Below are 17,111 nucleotides of genomic sequence, written 5' to 3'. Positions count from 1 at the left end.
TCCACCACACTGTATTATATATAAATATGGATTTCTCCGTGTGTCAATAACTCTGCATTATGAACGTGCATGACTGTGTGTGTGTGTGTGTGTGTGTGTGTGTGTGTTTGCACTGATGCTACAGTAAGACCAGGTGTGTGATTGTCAACATGTTTGTAGATCAGAGAGCTTACAAACCCACTCTGTGTTGTGCATTAGGCTGAGTTTCCTCTCGCATCCGTGTGTGCGCACAGATATGCCAGTTTTTTCCCAGTTGGAATTCTTCTCCTCCTCTCCAGTGTGTGGATGAAAACTCATATTCATTATTAATAAAAAAAAAACCTTCTCTTTCGCCGCTCTCTCTCTGAGACATTTCGTTTTTTCTGACCTTTTCTGAGACGTTCCTCTGTTAAAAGCTCGCGTTGCACTTGGCTCTTCATTTTTTCATGAGCTGCATGTTTGTCATCAGGACTTTGTAGAGAAAACATTCACAAACTCCCCGTCTCAGCGAAAAGGACAAATTGCAGATGCGTACAGTAACGGACCTCATGGGACGACTTTCCCCGGGATGCTTCAAAAAATTTTATGTCATGTTTATTTCATGTGACGAAATGTAAGTGCACGGAGATTTGGAAACAATACTGGCCCTAGTGAACTAAGACATTTAAAAAAAAAGAATAAATCAGGAATAACAGATGTTATAGCATATTAATTTCATCTTGTATATTTAATTTACTCATGTTTTAACAACCATTTTGCATAAAAAATGTATTACCTGAGTCAAATCCCTAAGTGTCAATCCACAATGCTGACACCACATAAAACAAAACCTTGTAATTAACCTTTTTGTGGACATTTTGTAAGACAGATATTGTACGTTATTGTTGCTTTACAACTTATATTGTGATCATCAAAATAAGATAATTATACAAGTTACTCACGTTATGATGCAATTTCCATCCATTTTCCTCCAAAATACAGTGTGTACTGTATTCTTCTACATACAACACATGAAGCTAACCTTTAAAATTCCAGTAACTTTTGCAACAATAATAAAACCTTATTTATTCCTATACTGTGTCCTTCACCTGGCTCTGTCAATCAAAACTATCAGACCTGACTGAGGGAGCTTTTGTGTGTAAACACCAGCAGGGACGAGAAGTCTTTATCACTTAAAAGTGCTTAACAAGTGTTTTTTTTTTTTTCAAGCTGTAGCATTCACGTCTGGTTTTACATAAAATAAATCATTGTCACTGGTAGGAGTGGGTCAAAATATCGATTTAGTGATATATCGTCATCCTTCGATATTTAAATGAGCAAATTGAGGCGCTCTAAAGTAAACAGTCCCTGCTCAAATGAATGAAGGAAACTTGGGGCAGAAGTTACCTGATGAAGAGGGAGTTTACAGCGGGATAATGGTGGAGAAAGCTACGTTTAAGAGATGCTACATCCACGTTCAATATGTAGACTTTATGCCCTTTGTTCTCTATGTTGTAAATAAACAGAGAAATCCCTTTAACTTACTCACGTTAACGTTTTGTTTCCTTCACTTAGACAGATATCGAGATGCATCGCTATGATTATATTGTGATATTATTGGTATTGTGGACTATGTATCACCTAAAGGTACTCTGTGATTGTCTCCCCTTATATATATACACACAGTTTATGTATGTAAGGAATGTTTCAGAGACAGAGAGATCGCCTTGGGTCGTCTGTCACATATGTAGTGCATATGTTTGAGGCTCCGGACAGAAAAAATGCGAGTATCTTTTTACGACCTGAAGGAAGTGATTCAACAATCAGCTGCTTTTTTTCTTGCCACTGGCACTAACAAGACTTCATCTGTGTCGGCTGATCACACACACACACACACACACACACACACACACACACACACACACACACACACACACACACACACACACACACACACACACACACACACACACACACACACACACACACACACACACACACACACACACACACACACACACACACACACACACACACACACACACACACACACACACACACACACACACACACACACACACAAGTTTGAAATGCTGTACATACAAGGTTTTGTGTCGAACAGGGAAGTATGTCTTCTTATCATAGTTCTGCCAGTTTCACCAGCTGCTCTCTTTTATGTTTTTTGGGTTTTTCCTTCTTCATTAACGTCTCCACACTTTGCCGTTTATTTATATTCAGCATAAATATGTAAATGAAGCGGCAGTAGTGGAGTCAGGTGGGCTGCGGGGGTTTGCCGTAGTTTGTTTACGATGCCAGAGTGTGCTGTTGAGACCGCGTCAGCTCGTGCGCGTGGTCTTTCGGTGACCGCTTGTATCGTTACACAACCACCGAGAGCAATTATGTTGCACAAATCTTATGAATTCTTCCCCGTCTCCACAGTCGCTGGGATGTTATGTTGCTGACTTGCAATCAAAGGCTGAAATTAAAAAAAAAACAACATAAAATTGATAAATCGCTGTTATTGCCAGTGACCTGTCGTCAGGCAGGGGAAACCCCAGCAACACAAACTCTTTTGTGGCTTTTGTTCAGTTTACACATGCGTGACGTTTCCTTTTAAAGCCTGGATTTTAAAAAAAAAAAGTGCATAAAGACATCGGTCATTTTCTGTTTTTTCGCTTCCAGGTGACCCAGATCAGGGTGGGAACCATTTTGTGTGGCTGACAGGAAGGAGGGGGAACAGCTATCGCGGGGCACCAGCTGTCAGTGAGGATGGGCAGGTCCCCTGACTTCCTGTCTCTCAACACTCTCTGTGCCCCGGAGCAAAACAAAACCAGCTTCCCTCTCCAGTTTGAGAAACAATAGCTGTTGCAAACATCCCTATTTTGCTTCTGTCGTCCCCTCTCTCCCTCTTTTCCTTCCATTCCATCCTTCCTCCTTTAGTTTCCTCCATCTTTTTCTTCTTCAATCACTTGACTCTGCATCTTCTCCTTCGTCTTTACTTTCTTCTTCCCTATCGCTGCTTTACACTCTTCACAACATAGAAAACGAAGTGCGTAAAGTCTTAGAACATCTTATTTCCATCATGCAGAAATGTCATTATAATATTATTGATCAATAACACTGCAGATATGTCGTTGCCTGACTTTGAATGTTTGACAAACGAGGACAGTTTGTGTGTTTGTTTTTGTGAAGCTAATTTCTTTGCGCTTCTGAACTTTCATCCACTGGAGAAAAGTTTGAGCCATTAGTCATGCACTGCTAAAACATAGAAAGAAGAAGAAGAAGAAAAAAAAGTCCAGAGAACTTAATAGGACAGTTTTTTATGGTAAATTATGGGCCCTCCTGCCAGCGGCTAAACATCATAGCTCACTGCTTCACTGTCATGCCCATAATCCCAATAAGGAAAAGGTCCTTTTGGATATTAGTGCTATAGAAAACTAGGTCGGGTTCAAGTCCCCTTTTTCTTCTCCGAAAATAATATTTTTTCTTACTTTCGCAAACATGCAAAACCCACTCTCTCTGGTTCTCTCTCACATAAAATAGACAGCGATGATCTGGTCTGTTGTTAAACATTCATTCGTCCTTCACATCTTTTGTTGTCTGTTGTCTGCCTCAAGTCACACTTAAGGCAGGAAAAGCCTTGTTGTTTTTTTTTGTTAAAAACTGAAACAGTGAACATGTGTTCAAATCACATGAGTGTGTGTGTGAGAGTAGGAGTCAGTTATTATATGTGTTGGATGTTGTTTTAGAACAAAAAGAGACGCAAGTCCCCTCAAAAGATCCACGTACAGTAGCGTCAATGTCGTTTTTATTTCTTCTCTGGTGAAACAGTTCAACATCTACTGCTGTTTCAGATTAAAATCTAGTGGTTTCACAAACTCATCAGAAGGAAAATCAGAAAAATCCAACTGGATTTGCATAATTTTCAGAAGCCGTTTCGACTGACATGATCGCAAAGACGCCCTCATGTGGAGGATAAAGCGGTAGAAGACGGATGGATGGATGGATGGATGGATACCGGAAAGCAGTCTTGTATAAAGTACACTGTAAAAAAAGAAAACTCAAAATTTCAAGGCAACTTGCTGTAATGCAATTTTTGAGTTTGTATGTTAGAGTTGTGCCAACTCAAAATTTTAAATTTTATTTTTTTAATACATTTTTTATCAACATTATCTGAACAAGATTAGTTAGCCTTAGTTTGTCTAACAAAATAATATTAGTTGATGGAACTTTTTTTAAAAACTCAACGTCTTTTGTCGGTGTACTTGAAAACGATACTTGAGCAAAAGTACAAGTTTCTTACCCAGAAAACTGGACACCAGAACCTTGGTGTCGGACATGGTAAACAACAAGCCACTGGGGTATTTTAAGTCCACATGGAGCCGAAACCTGCGGCTAACAGCTAGTGTCGCTAAAAACAACTAGTGGCATCAAACAGGCATTACAACTCAACGTTTCATTTTGTAGTAACAACTAACGGAGATGGTTAAGGGAAATGTATCAGAGTAGAAGTAAACTATTTTATTTAGGCCCATATACTCGTTCTACGGAACGACCGTCCAATCACTGGCGACATTCACCGGCTCGCCACGCGTTTGTGACGTTAGCTTCTCAGTACCGTAATTCCTAAACGGTTGAATAAGTGCCAGATATCGAAAGTGAACGTTATCTTGGGGAAAAAGGAGCAGAAAAACTCACTCATTGAACTTTTTGGACAATTCTACAATTCCCCCCCCCCCACACACACACACACACAGCTACATCCTCATACGAGCGCGCAGCATTAAAAAAGATCCGTCCTCCACTTACAGCGCGCGGAGAGCCTGCACTTTCGCAAAAGGCGTGCACGAGAGGAAGTGAGTCCTTTAAAATATTTATCATCATAAAATGTTTAATGTACTGTACAAGAAATTAAACAAATATTAATTATTGATGACGGATGCACTTAAAAGACATGATTGAGACAAGTGTGCTGCCACAGGACTCGAAAGCTTAAGCCCTCGCGATACGAGGAACCTGTTTACAACGTAAGCGAGCACTAATACGCAAAAAAAAAAAATGAGAAAGAAAGAAAGTAAAAAGCTGTTGCCCCGTAACACGAGCCGCCTCCATCTGCTTCGCTCAGAAATCACTACAAGTCTCGAGCAGATTGATTAATATTTTTTTTTTTTTTTTTTAGCCCAAGGAAACTTCCACACGGGAACAAACATCCGTCTGTTTCACTTTCGGCTTGATAATGTGAAGTTGCCGCCACCGCGTTCACCTCACTCAACTCTGACTCCAGACTGGTGGCATTACATCTGATTGGCCGCACAAACCACACACACACACACATATATAGAGGAGAGGAGAAGGGGTCGGTTGTAAAGAGGCAACAATAACAGGCTTATGGTCCAGTGAGAAACAGGAGAACAATCCACAGAGCCAAATGCCAACAGATCAGATATTGTTGTATAAAATAATGACAACACAAGCTGATGCTGTTCGGAATTATATCATTAGAATGTTAATGAACTTTTAATGACGAGCGAATGGATGGTAAACTTGTCACGCTGTCTCACTTTGCCAAAAAACACACACACGCTGCACATGCAGCAAGTTCGCCACGCTGGTGTTATTCGTATTTTTACGATCACGCAGGTGGAAGCTGTGGTGTGTGAAAATCACTGTGGGACAAAAGTACTTTTTTATATGAAAATGTTTGAGGATGAGAGAGAATCTGTGTGGTAATGAAGATGAAATGAAGATTGAAAAAGATAAGTCCTCACGATGAAGAAAAAGCCATCCTCCACCTTATTTTACTACTGTAGCTTCTTTAACTTTACATACATTATAGCGCTTTAATACTTCATTTAGCAGTACAAATGTAATCATTTTAAGTAGTAAAACTATTTCTATACATTTTACATAATTTATCTTGTATTTTGGTGCCATTTAGTCAATGTTTCAATTTATCCGTTCTTGCATGTCCAATAACAACAGCAAGTATTTTTTACAAAGTACATGACCAGGGACTAAATCCACAGTGGGTTTTTTTGCAGATTCATGAGAATATTTCCTCCTAAGAACAGAAATCCGTTCGTACGATTCCACAGATTGACTTTTTAAAACATTATGAGTAAATGTTCCAGTAAAACCAGTGAAGAAGTCGTTTTCCTTGGTTGTTTATGGAATTTTTCATTTGAAAATGTACGTTCTGTTTTATGTTATTAACCCCTTGTGCCCTGCCTGACCAATGTGCTGACTGTGCATATTATTTGTACTGCTAATAACACTGAGCTGAGCCACAGAAAAAAGGACATGAAGAATAACTTTTAACCCTTTGTTTGCATTTAAACGCATGAACGAAGGCTCGTGGCTGACCAAATATAGCATTTTCCTTTCGATTTTTTCATCCACTCGGGCTGCTTTGTGTGTTATTTTCGCTGGCAGAATCAGGCAGACAGACGTTCCTCAGAAGAAAGCACTGCTGCGAGTGGGAGTGTTTCTGCAGTAGACAGAAGTAAGAGCGCCGAGCTGCAGGAGCGGCCAGTAATGGCCGGAACGCCTACCAAGCAGACGGAGATAAAAATAAAAAAAAATAATAAAAAAAGTCCTGTTTGAATCCTTTAGGTCAAAACTTAACTGACAGAGACAGACAAAGAGTTTTTTGTGTTAGCGCAGAAAAGAAAATGAGCACCTCGGACTGTCAAACAGCCTCATCAAACCCCGTGTGCTGCCACTTCCACAAAGCCGGTATTTACGAGCGGAATGTCATTCAGAAAGTGTCTGTTCTCCGAGGCCAAAGTGCAAAGTTGCAAAACACGCGGGGGTTTGGAGACACGGAGAAATTTAGAGGCAGATTTGGGCAGTTATCGCCTCCAATGACCTCAGCGATCAGCATCGGTGACCAATTTTCAACCTTTTTGAACGATTTCCTATTTTTACTCGGTTTTTAGTTTTTAGCATTTTTATTTAACCTCTAATTCACTGGGACGACACTTTGAGATTAAAAACTCTTTTATGAGTGAGACGGAGCCAAGACGGGGTCAGGTAGCGGCATCGTACATGCACTTAAACACAGACGTCCAACATCAGATGGAAAAAAAAAAGGTACAAATAGAAATAGAATTCAACTTCAAATATATATAAGCTAATAAGGCTTAAATCGAAGCTAAATAAAATCAAACTTATGATTAAATTCAGAATAGTGCCTTAGTTGTAGGCCCCTGCAGGAATAAGTAGGTACCGCAGGTGAGCTACACTAGAGGATAATTTTTTTTTTTATGTTTTGGCATGTGGCGCCACCTACCGCCGTCCACCAATCATTGCAGTCAGTAGAGTCTAAGCTGCCGAGCAACCACGGGTTGCCAGATACATCTGCACTACAATGTCAGACGTAACATATGGCGCCTTTAAGACACTTTTCCAATAAAATTAGTTTCCCATCTTCATAAGTTAAAAATGAACTTACCACATTTTAGTCTGCAAATATAAAATTTTCATATTGGTATAAATAGATAATTTAAGGTTTTGGTGGACCGTCGAAGATTTTCAGTATTTAAAATGGGCTGTGGTTTGGGAATTACTGATTTTTTTCTTTTTATTATAAAACACACACACACACACACACACACACACACACAAAAAGATTAAAATGAATCATCAATGGACATAAAGCATCAGTCTGTGCCTTCAGCTACATCTGCTGTGAAGGACACGAGATGTTTGTGTTCCCAGATACTGCTTCATTATTTCACCATGGGCTTATGCTTTTCTCATGACTCATTGTTTGCCTTGAAGAAAACTGTCAGCCACAGTCTTCTTTCCAAACTCTCTGCATTTCTCCTTTCATCGCTCTCTCTCTCTCTTTCTCTCTCTATACTACCTATTAAATTAAACAGGTAGAAACCTGATTAGCACATTGTCACCTTAGAAAAACATTAAAAAAAAGAAAGAAATGCCACCAGCGTCATTTACAATAGATGGCAGTGTCGAACTTTCCAGGAACGGAACGCACAAATATAGCAGTAGCAGAGTTTGTGGGGGAACATACTGTACAGTATTTTGGTTTAAATCTATAATTTCTCTCTCTCTCTCTGTGCTGTGGTTCCCAGGCTCAGCTCGACTGTCAATCAGCAGCAGCAGCAGCAGCAGCAGCAGCAGCAGCAGCAGCAGCAGCAGCAGCAGCAGCAGCAGCAGCCTACATCTCAGCGCCGCAGCTGAGCCAGGGCCGCATCATCCCGCCTGCCAATCACCGCTCTGCACCTTCAAACCCTCCTATCCATCTCTCTGTAAAGCAGCTTCTCTTCCCTCCTCTCCCCCACACACCGCCACCATCACCCTCCTCCTCCTCCTCCTCCTCTTCCTCCTCCTTTCAAAACAATCCTCTCTCTAACAGAAGCACAGAGACTCTAACTCTCAGCCCAGCGTGCAGAAACACATATATTCACTAAGACGATGTTTGCACGTATACAAACACCGCTTGTCGCTTCCAAACTCACAGCGAGGTATAAGGCATAAATACTGTATACCCACACGCGGACATGAAACGGACACTGCACCACTCCCATATCTTCTTTTGGGACTCCGCCTCTCCTTCTCTTCATCCCACCACCCAATTCAATAATGCATCCCCCCCCACCCGCCTTCCTCCTCCTCCTCCTCCAACGAGCCCTTCCCAACCCTCCGTTGTCAATCTTTTATTCAACAGAATGGGAGTCAGATCACAGCGCTATAGACTTTATCCTTCCATCTCAGACCTCCATTCAGGTTCTTTCACACACACACACACACAGATACTGTATGAACTCTGTCAGTGATTATTATGTATGTGACCGGGGGAATAAAGTGTTTAACACTGAGGCGGGAGAAAAAGAATGGCTGTAAACATTATGAAGATATGTAGAGGTATGGCCGTTAGCATCAGCGGGGACTGTCAAGAAGAAGAAGAAGGAGAAGCTGCAAATAAACGTAGCTACATGGATTTGACGAGTGAAAGTTATTTAACATAGATCGTATGATACACGGTCGTGGAGAAGCATGGAATCATGGGAAATGTCGGAACTACTGTTTGCGACACATTGCTATTTCAATCGTAGAGATTCAGTTTACTATTCGCCGAATAGATTTAAAAAACGACACAATCAAAATATTAAGGAAAACGAAGACGGAAAAGAACCGTTTTTGGCTCAAAAGGTTCCTATTTTTTTAAGAACCCTTTTAAAACCCTTTATTCAGGAAAGGGTTATTAAAGGGTCCTCTGGATCAAAATGGTTCTTACTGGAACCATTAGTGTTACCAAGAACCCTTGAAAAACCCATTTTTCAGAAGCAAATGGTTCCAGGTAGAACCTCAGCCCTTGTAGAAGGACCCTTTTGGAACCCTTATTTCTAAGAGTGTACGCGCAAACAACACATCAACATAATGACTCGATCCATGCTTGAAAATCTGGGGAAAATCACATATAAACAGGAGATTACGCAGAATATTTACGCCCTTTTTTTTTTTTTTTACTGCTGATCGCATGAGATTAGTATAACCTGCTCCAGACCTCGCAACCTTTTTTCTGACATCGTCTGGTAATGATTACTGACATGACACAATCACTGAGAAGATCTGGTAATCAAACACAATTTGACCGAGTTAAAAAAAAAAAAAAAAAAAAAGCTGAACTGCTCGACTGCTACCGTTTACACCACAGCAGAAACTAAAAAGAAATATGGTTGCCATTAAACCTACACAAGTAGCAAGTAAAAAAAATCATGACGTCCTTAATTCTAAAATAATGCTTAAATGTTAAAGCCATTCAGAAGTGACTTTATAAATGAGTCTGGTGTGATGTAAACCACTGATAAAAACACAAATTAAACTTAAAATTAGATGTGTTTAATGAAACCTGCTCATAACAACCACTGTCTATCTGTGTGCGTGAGTGGTATATACTTTGAGCCTGTACAATTCTAATCTACAACTTGCCAAAAATTTCTCATTATAATGTTGTTGATATGTGCGAGACTGGCCCCGAGAAAAGATATAAAACATCCCTCTATCTCCCGACCGCACATAATGTGTTTATTGATTAAAACATTTTCCCACTTTTAATTCACGGCGCCGTGCGACTTCCTTGTTAGGCCGACTTCACAGCAGAGGCAGCTCGGTTCATTCCTTCACACATATTAAAGCAGCCCCCCCCAACACCCCGTTTTCATCCTCCTCATTACGTCCTCATGCTTGCTTAAAGATTATTAGCCCTGGTCACTTTATCGCTGCAATTATTGCATGCTGCACTGCAAGAATAACTGGATGAATTGCAAGTGTGTTGTGAATCACTTTCACATTTTGCCCTGAACCGGCCCACTAAACATGCAGACTTTTTCCTCTCTTGTTTGAACTACTTCTGAAATGAGCCTTGCTCTTTGATTGCATCATGCAGCGCCGCTTTCATCAGATGCCTCATAGATTGCAGAGACCAGACAAGGTACTGGGGGGGTACTGGGCCGACGTTAAGACCACGGCAATTGGATGTATAATTAGACAAAATTTTCTGAATATTTAGTGCGGGAGACATTAATTAGCACGTGGAGAATAGTTTGCACATGTTACATACTTTTTTGGGTCCAAAGGTTAAACACCGAGAGCAACAGGTAAACATTAAAAACATTAACTTTTATCAAAGCAATATAGTGCCAAGACAGTACGAGACTTTAATAACTAGTTCCAATGACGCTATAAAACGTTACGACATCCTCGAGACTGCAAAATCCTCACAGCTCACATTCGAGCGCTTTCTCAGATCTGTGCACAGGAACATGGCCTCGCCAGGATATTATCATGTTCTCTGACACAGTTATTGTTACCGATGTTTAAAAAAATGCAAAAAATGAAAACATGTACTAGCGTAATTGACTTGAATTCAGTGTACTTAAGATAATTTTACTTGTTTCAGGGTATTTTTTTCTTGTTTTTTACTCCATTATTTTGCTGCACTGGCAGATAGCTTTGCTTGAAACAAGTCATTTTCCCCTAATAATATATTTTCTTATTCCTTTAGAGCCATTTTTTGCAGTGCAAAACAGACGGACTGTCATTTTAAGGTGTCCGGCAAACTGTAAGATGAGTCTTTTTGGAGATTAAGCAGCAAAATTAAGCAAACTATCATTTCCATCATCAAGTTAAATTTGGCTAATCCAAGTTTCAAGAAGACAGAGAAGCTTTTCCAAAACATATAACATTTACTGATGGTATAAGGTTGTCTTACTGTCCTAACACAAGTTGTCGATGTAGAAAAATAGGCAGAAAGTTGGCATTTATAACAAATAATCACACAAGTAATTCACAACCTTGTGTGACGTACCTGAGCAGCAGAATATATCTCCAAAAGAGCCCCATAGCCAAGTTTAAGCTAGCGCTAGCTTCCAGCTTAGCCACCAGGCTAACTAGCAACTCTGTTGTTCAGAACCCTCAGTCGACATTGCTCGTCAAATATATAAAAAGGCTCAAAAAGGCTGGACCTTAGAGCTTTATTTCATCTGTGATTAACTTGTCAAAAACTGAAAACACCACATATGACGACATAACACTACTATTATTAAACCACATGAAGTGTAATGACATATTTTCCACTGTTAATTAATGTATTGATTAATTTTAAAATTGATTGGTGCCTTATTTTGTCTGATAAAACTGTGGAAAAAACATTGCTTCACTTAGCAGTAAAATTAGAGTAGATTTATTATATGTCCATTATATACTTAATCAATAGTGTCAGATCCAGTATAATAACCGATTTCAGAGTAAAAACACAGGACACAGGTATTTCCAATATGTGTTTTCCACTGAGCAGCCACACTGAACAACAGCTTAGGTAAATTGGCTTTTCTAATTATTCTTACGCTGACTTTTATGAAAATAAAGCACCTAAGAATGGAGAGGGGGAAAAAAAAAGATTGTTTTTCCTCTAATTATCCTATAAGCTACTGAGTGACTCAAAAAAAAAAACATTATGCAGTTTTAACAAGGAGAGGAGTTCTCACAATAAAAATCCCCACAGATTACACACAGAGAGCGTCTCAGATGAATAAAACCAACCGTTTGACTGTGTTAATTCAATATAAGCACGAACGCGCAAGAAAAAAAAAAAATAAAAGGGCTGTTTCTTATCGTTTTATTAGCGTTGTTTGATCTTCATATATACAAATAATCTCCGTTTTAATGTTGGTGATAAATGGGCCTTTACTCACAGTGTACAGGAAATCTGCAGATAAAGTGCACTTGTTCTGCAACAATTATTATTTGTATTATTTTAGAGGGTTTTTTCCTGATTTTTCATCTTCTTAAATGGAACAATTTCCTGGTTTCTTTGCTCCATTTGACAAAGAAATCATAAAAAATCCAACATTTTGGTTCATGGACAAAAATCCAACATTTTGGTTCATGGACAAAACGAGACACTTGAGAACATCATCATTTCCAGGTTTGATAAACACCAATGAACACTTTTCCACTTTTTATGGACAAAAAAACACCTGATTTATCTAGAAAACAATAGACATATTCATCGATTGTGAAAATAATCGTTGGTTGCAGCCCTAAAGCATATCGAAAGTATTAATATCATTGAGTGTTTGATAATAACTGCGGCTCTGGTGCATCATCGAGCCATCTTTTTTAGACACACCTACACAAACCCTGACTGTTTTCACTCCTTAATCCTTTACTCCACATGTGTAATTTTCTCACATGTATAATGTACAAAAAAAAGGGAGAATCTCTGCATTTGCATTTACACACAAACCTTTGTTGTGCAGCAGTTCCTCCCCTGACACATGCATCGTCGTTTTTTTTTCAAACCGCCCTCCTCCACCCTCACATCTCCACTGGTCAGCAGAACCGTTGTGACCCGTGCAGCGATAGCAAAGGCAACATAACATATATCTGTGCTTTTCCCCAGAGCTGCGAGCCAAGATTATTTTAGCGTAAAGGGCCACTGCGGGTCACATTTACATTTTATATGTGAGGCATGTTAGCTGGGGCTCTTCTAACATGACTAACAATGAGTGCAACAGCAGAGTAAGCTTAAATATTCTAGAAATGCCCAGAGTAAAATAAAAAAAAAGAGCAAAGGATTCGAGAATCCAAGGCTCCCTGATAAGAGACAGGACAGATATTCCCGAGCCATAAAAATGAGAGTGTATAATAGAAAAGGTGAAGTAATAAGCTGCAGAGAGAAAACGGTACAGAGTCATGTTGTACTTTCTCCCTCCTAAAAAAATCATTTTCACGTATTCAACCACTGCAAAAACACTCGCTGAGCCACATATTAGTGCATTAACCCATTTTCACCTTTTAGGTTATTATATATAAGTGCCTAATTTTCATATTAAGTATAATATACTTAATATGAAAATTGTTTGACCCGCTCTCCAAAACAAACGCACACTTTTTTGTTAATACGTGCATCACAAGAAGAAGCAGCAGAGGGCTGTGAGTTCTGAGTTGAACTAAAACAAGATGTGCATTCCTAAGATAAGAGAGATAATGGGTGTTTGGATGGATGGGAAAAAAAGGATCATGAAACATGTAACGGCAGAGTTACGTCTTCAAAATAACTAACTACTGTGACCCGGTTTATGAAATAAGTCCTGACAAGAGCAAATTTTGTGGATAAAGTTGGTACTAATTTGAAAAGATTAACAGGCCACTTCCAAGATAATGTATTTTGATGAATGCACAAATCTTAATTTAATGCATTTCATTTAAAAAGGAAATGGTTGAAATCTCCTGAAAACCAGAAAATGATCTATTATGTCTATTAATTAAAGCATTGTATTTAAGTTTTTTTTTTTTTCTTTAAAGGAGTTGGCGGAATGCTGGAAATGGTGGAAACGATACCAAAAAATAAAACATACTCCTTATCTCAGTGAACTAACTCCCAAACATACATACAGTAAATGTGTGATTTCTTTTACCAAATCTTTTTAAAAATGTGATTCATATTTAAAATACCCGTTGTGTTGGGTCCCAACCCAGTCACTGAAAATGATTTCACCAAAGAACATGTTAGGATGAAGTAAAAGGTAAATGTTCTGTAGTTATAGAGCAGCTTTTATAGACTCAATGACCACTCAAAAGCTGCTTTATTACACCAGTTTCTGCTCTTCACCCATTACTTTCATACAAGAGCGACTTGGGGTTAAGTGTCTGTGACACGGGGACAGAACAGCAGGCGGACTCTAGACGTAAGGGCTTAAACTCACAATGTCGTTTAATAGTGAAGTAGATTTATGAAAACTAACTTAAATACGTATCTCAATCAGGATTTCTATACTGTATGTACTAAGGGTGTCAAACTTGAGGCCCAGGGGTCAGATACGGCATCCAAAACGATCACATGCGGCCCAGCGTGCGGTGACAGAATATTATTATAAGTTATATAATATTCTGTTAGTTGATATGATACTAAATGTGTTTGCTAGCAATATTTTCTGTCTGTTTTTGATATAAATACATTCATTTACAACATACAGTTCAAATCATTCCATATCAAAACAAAAACTTTCATTTTTAAATTCTGGTAAATTTCATCTTTAGTGTGATATCATGATGTGTTATTGGGTTATAATCCTAAACTCATTTTGACCACCCCCTACTGAATTTTTTTTTTTTCTTTAATTCAAAGCCATGACGTGTTTTTCTTACTTTGTAGTCAAATTTGTTGCAGAGTATGAACATGAGTGTGGTGGATTTACCTTTTTAGGACCTTGTCTGGCATAAACACTGACCTTGTTAGGACCAGTAGACCAAAAAACTTGGTCCTAATGAGGCATAACTTCATTTCTGAAGTCTAGCTTTGGGTATAGGGTAAGTCAATGCAGTGTCCTCAGAGGAATAGCTGCACAAACCTGTGTGTGTGTGTAACTTGGAGCACCTGAATGTGAATTGAGGAAGGCTCGCGACTGACGGTGAGTCATCATCGCCATGGTGTTAAGCCTCCTGTTCCCTCGGGAACAGGGTTACCATCTTTCTACCACTGGGGACTTTTATTTTTACATTTGAAAAGCAGACCGAGGCTCAGCTCACAACAATCCTCCACTCTCTCTCTCTTCCTCCCATCTCTCTCTCTCTCTCTTCCTCCTCCACGATTGAGCTGAATCACAAACACCGACACACACACACACACACACACACACACGCACACAAACAGCAGACACTTCTCACATCTGCTTATTTCGGCGCGTCACGTCCTTATCTCTGTCCCGTGTGATGTTCAATATGTCTCCCATATCAAAACATGAACCTATGCAGATGAGATTAAAGAGACAATATCAACAAAACTCAATAACACACAGCGATCCGTCACTCGCCGCCGAGGACCGCGTCGCAGCCTGTGTGCCGCCGTTTGGCCGCGGAGTTCAAAGTGCACGAAAACCAAGGGTGGAGCACATTTCCCCTCAAATTCAAGCGGAATGGAAATCCTAATCTAAGAAACTATTATTAATCCAGCAGGAAATGTAACCCTGCATGAACATTTTTGTTCGATTTGAAAAGCACAAATTCAGAAACTCTTTTTTTTTAATGACCTTTTTGCATTTTTAATATATAGTTTGTACATTATTATTATTATTATGATCTAAAATCAATAAGTACATTGCAGAGCAACTACAAAATGCATGTAGAGTGGAGAGGAGTGACAGCCCATATATATTCTTCAATAAATTATTATAATATGTCGCAATAAATTATTAAGCAGTTCTATTTTATCGGGCAAATAAATCTTACGGCTTCTCACTTTAGGGGGCGCCACTGCGGATGTCCTCCATCATAACATCCATGGACCTTCTCTGTGGGTCTTGGATGTGGGTCTCTCCTGCATCTTCAACATCCTCTGTCCAAAGCAACTCAATCTCAAATCTCTCCTATACTTTATCTCCAAAACTGTTCCAAACTCAGCTGTTCCTGGATTATGCTCATTTCTAATCCTGTCCATCATGGTCACTCCCAACAAAAATCTAAGCATCTTCAGCTCTGGTCACCTGTTTCTAAGTCCTTCTGTCACACGTCAGAGGGGTAATAAAGAAAACCAGCATCATGACTTGACCATGGAAGAAAAAAAAACCTAGATTATCCAAATAGCTCATGTAATCATCAGGTTAATCCATAAATGAAACAAGTGTAGCCTTTAAACAAATATGAGATTCATACAATTTCCGCTAACTCTCATAAAAAGTAGAGGAATCTGGAATTAGTCAAACATAATGTGGCTTTACAGTATATAATTATGCGTCAAATACGCGAGTTTCCATACATGTGTCAACAACTATAATAATCTTCTATTTTACACAGAAAGATGAGCAGCTCCTACACTTTGATATTTACAGACGATTCTATGTCGTTGAGTTCAAAAGTGACATGAATAAAAGTGCTTTAACTTGATTTTTTTTTTTTTTTGCCTTTTAACCTATGAGTGAGTGGTAATGTTGATATTTGATGATGAGAGAGCTCAAACTGCCACTTGCAGTGACATTCAGCAGAGAACACGACTTAAACTCGACTTCACCTTCACGCGTTAGTTACTGGAAATAAAACAGACGCTCAACACGTACAGCGTCGGTCTGAGTCTCGTCATTATGATTTCTCACAAAAGCGTCGGTTCCTGAAGTGTCTGAGTACATACAGTATGTATATATGACACAATAATATCCACACACTGTGGTTTACAAATGAGGAGATTCTGTAAATAGAAGTAGGTTTGTGTGAACTCTTCACAGAACAGGAAAACTATTTGTTAAGAGGAAAAGATTCACATTCTGTCACTGACAGAGACTCAGAAATATCTCTGTTATTGTCAAAGGTTTCACACATTTGGAGTCTGAAAAGTGTCAAAGGAGTATTTTGGAAATGGTAAGGTAATAAATAGCAATTTATTTATTTTTTATCCCACGAAGAACTGAGCAGGTGTAATTAGGGACCTCGCACACAAGGGTGTGAGGAACCTATTGAAATTGACCAGATGCTTATTATTATTCATTTTCTCTGAGTTCAAACTCGAATTTGACCCCCTAAACGTGCGTGAAAACGGACGAAAATTTCTACGCACATCAGAACTGGCGAAAAATGTTATAAAATAATGGACTTTTAATATGTTTGTTTTCTTCCTAGCGACGTATAAACAG

The 17,111-nt window shown here is 39.1% G+C and overlaps 1 protein-coding gene across 2 annotated transcripts in view; it reads right to left on the bottom strand.

Moving 5' to 3' along the window:
• Positions 1 to 17,111, bottom strand: part of ldb2a (LIM domain binding 2a) — a gene marked incomplete at its 3' end in the record, with an annotated part of 107,717 nt that overhangs the window by 65,106 nt on the left and 25,500 nt on the right. The gene's annotated exons all lie outside the window — the stretch shown is intronic.

This window comes from Microchirus variegatus (assembly GCF_963457635.1).
Source record: "Microchirus variegatus genome assembly, chromosome: 6".
Classification (NCBI taxonomy): Eukaryota; Metazoa; Chordata; class Actinopteri; order Pleuronectiformes; family Soleidae; genus Microchirus; species Microchirus variegatus.
The sequence above is the reverse complement of the archived record's forward strand: the minus strand, read 5'-3'. Positions and strand labels throughout refer to the sequence as shown.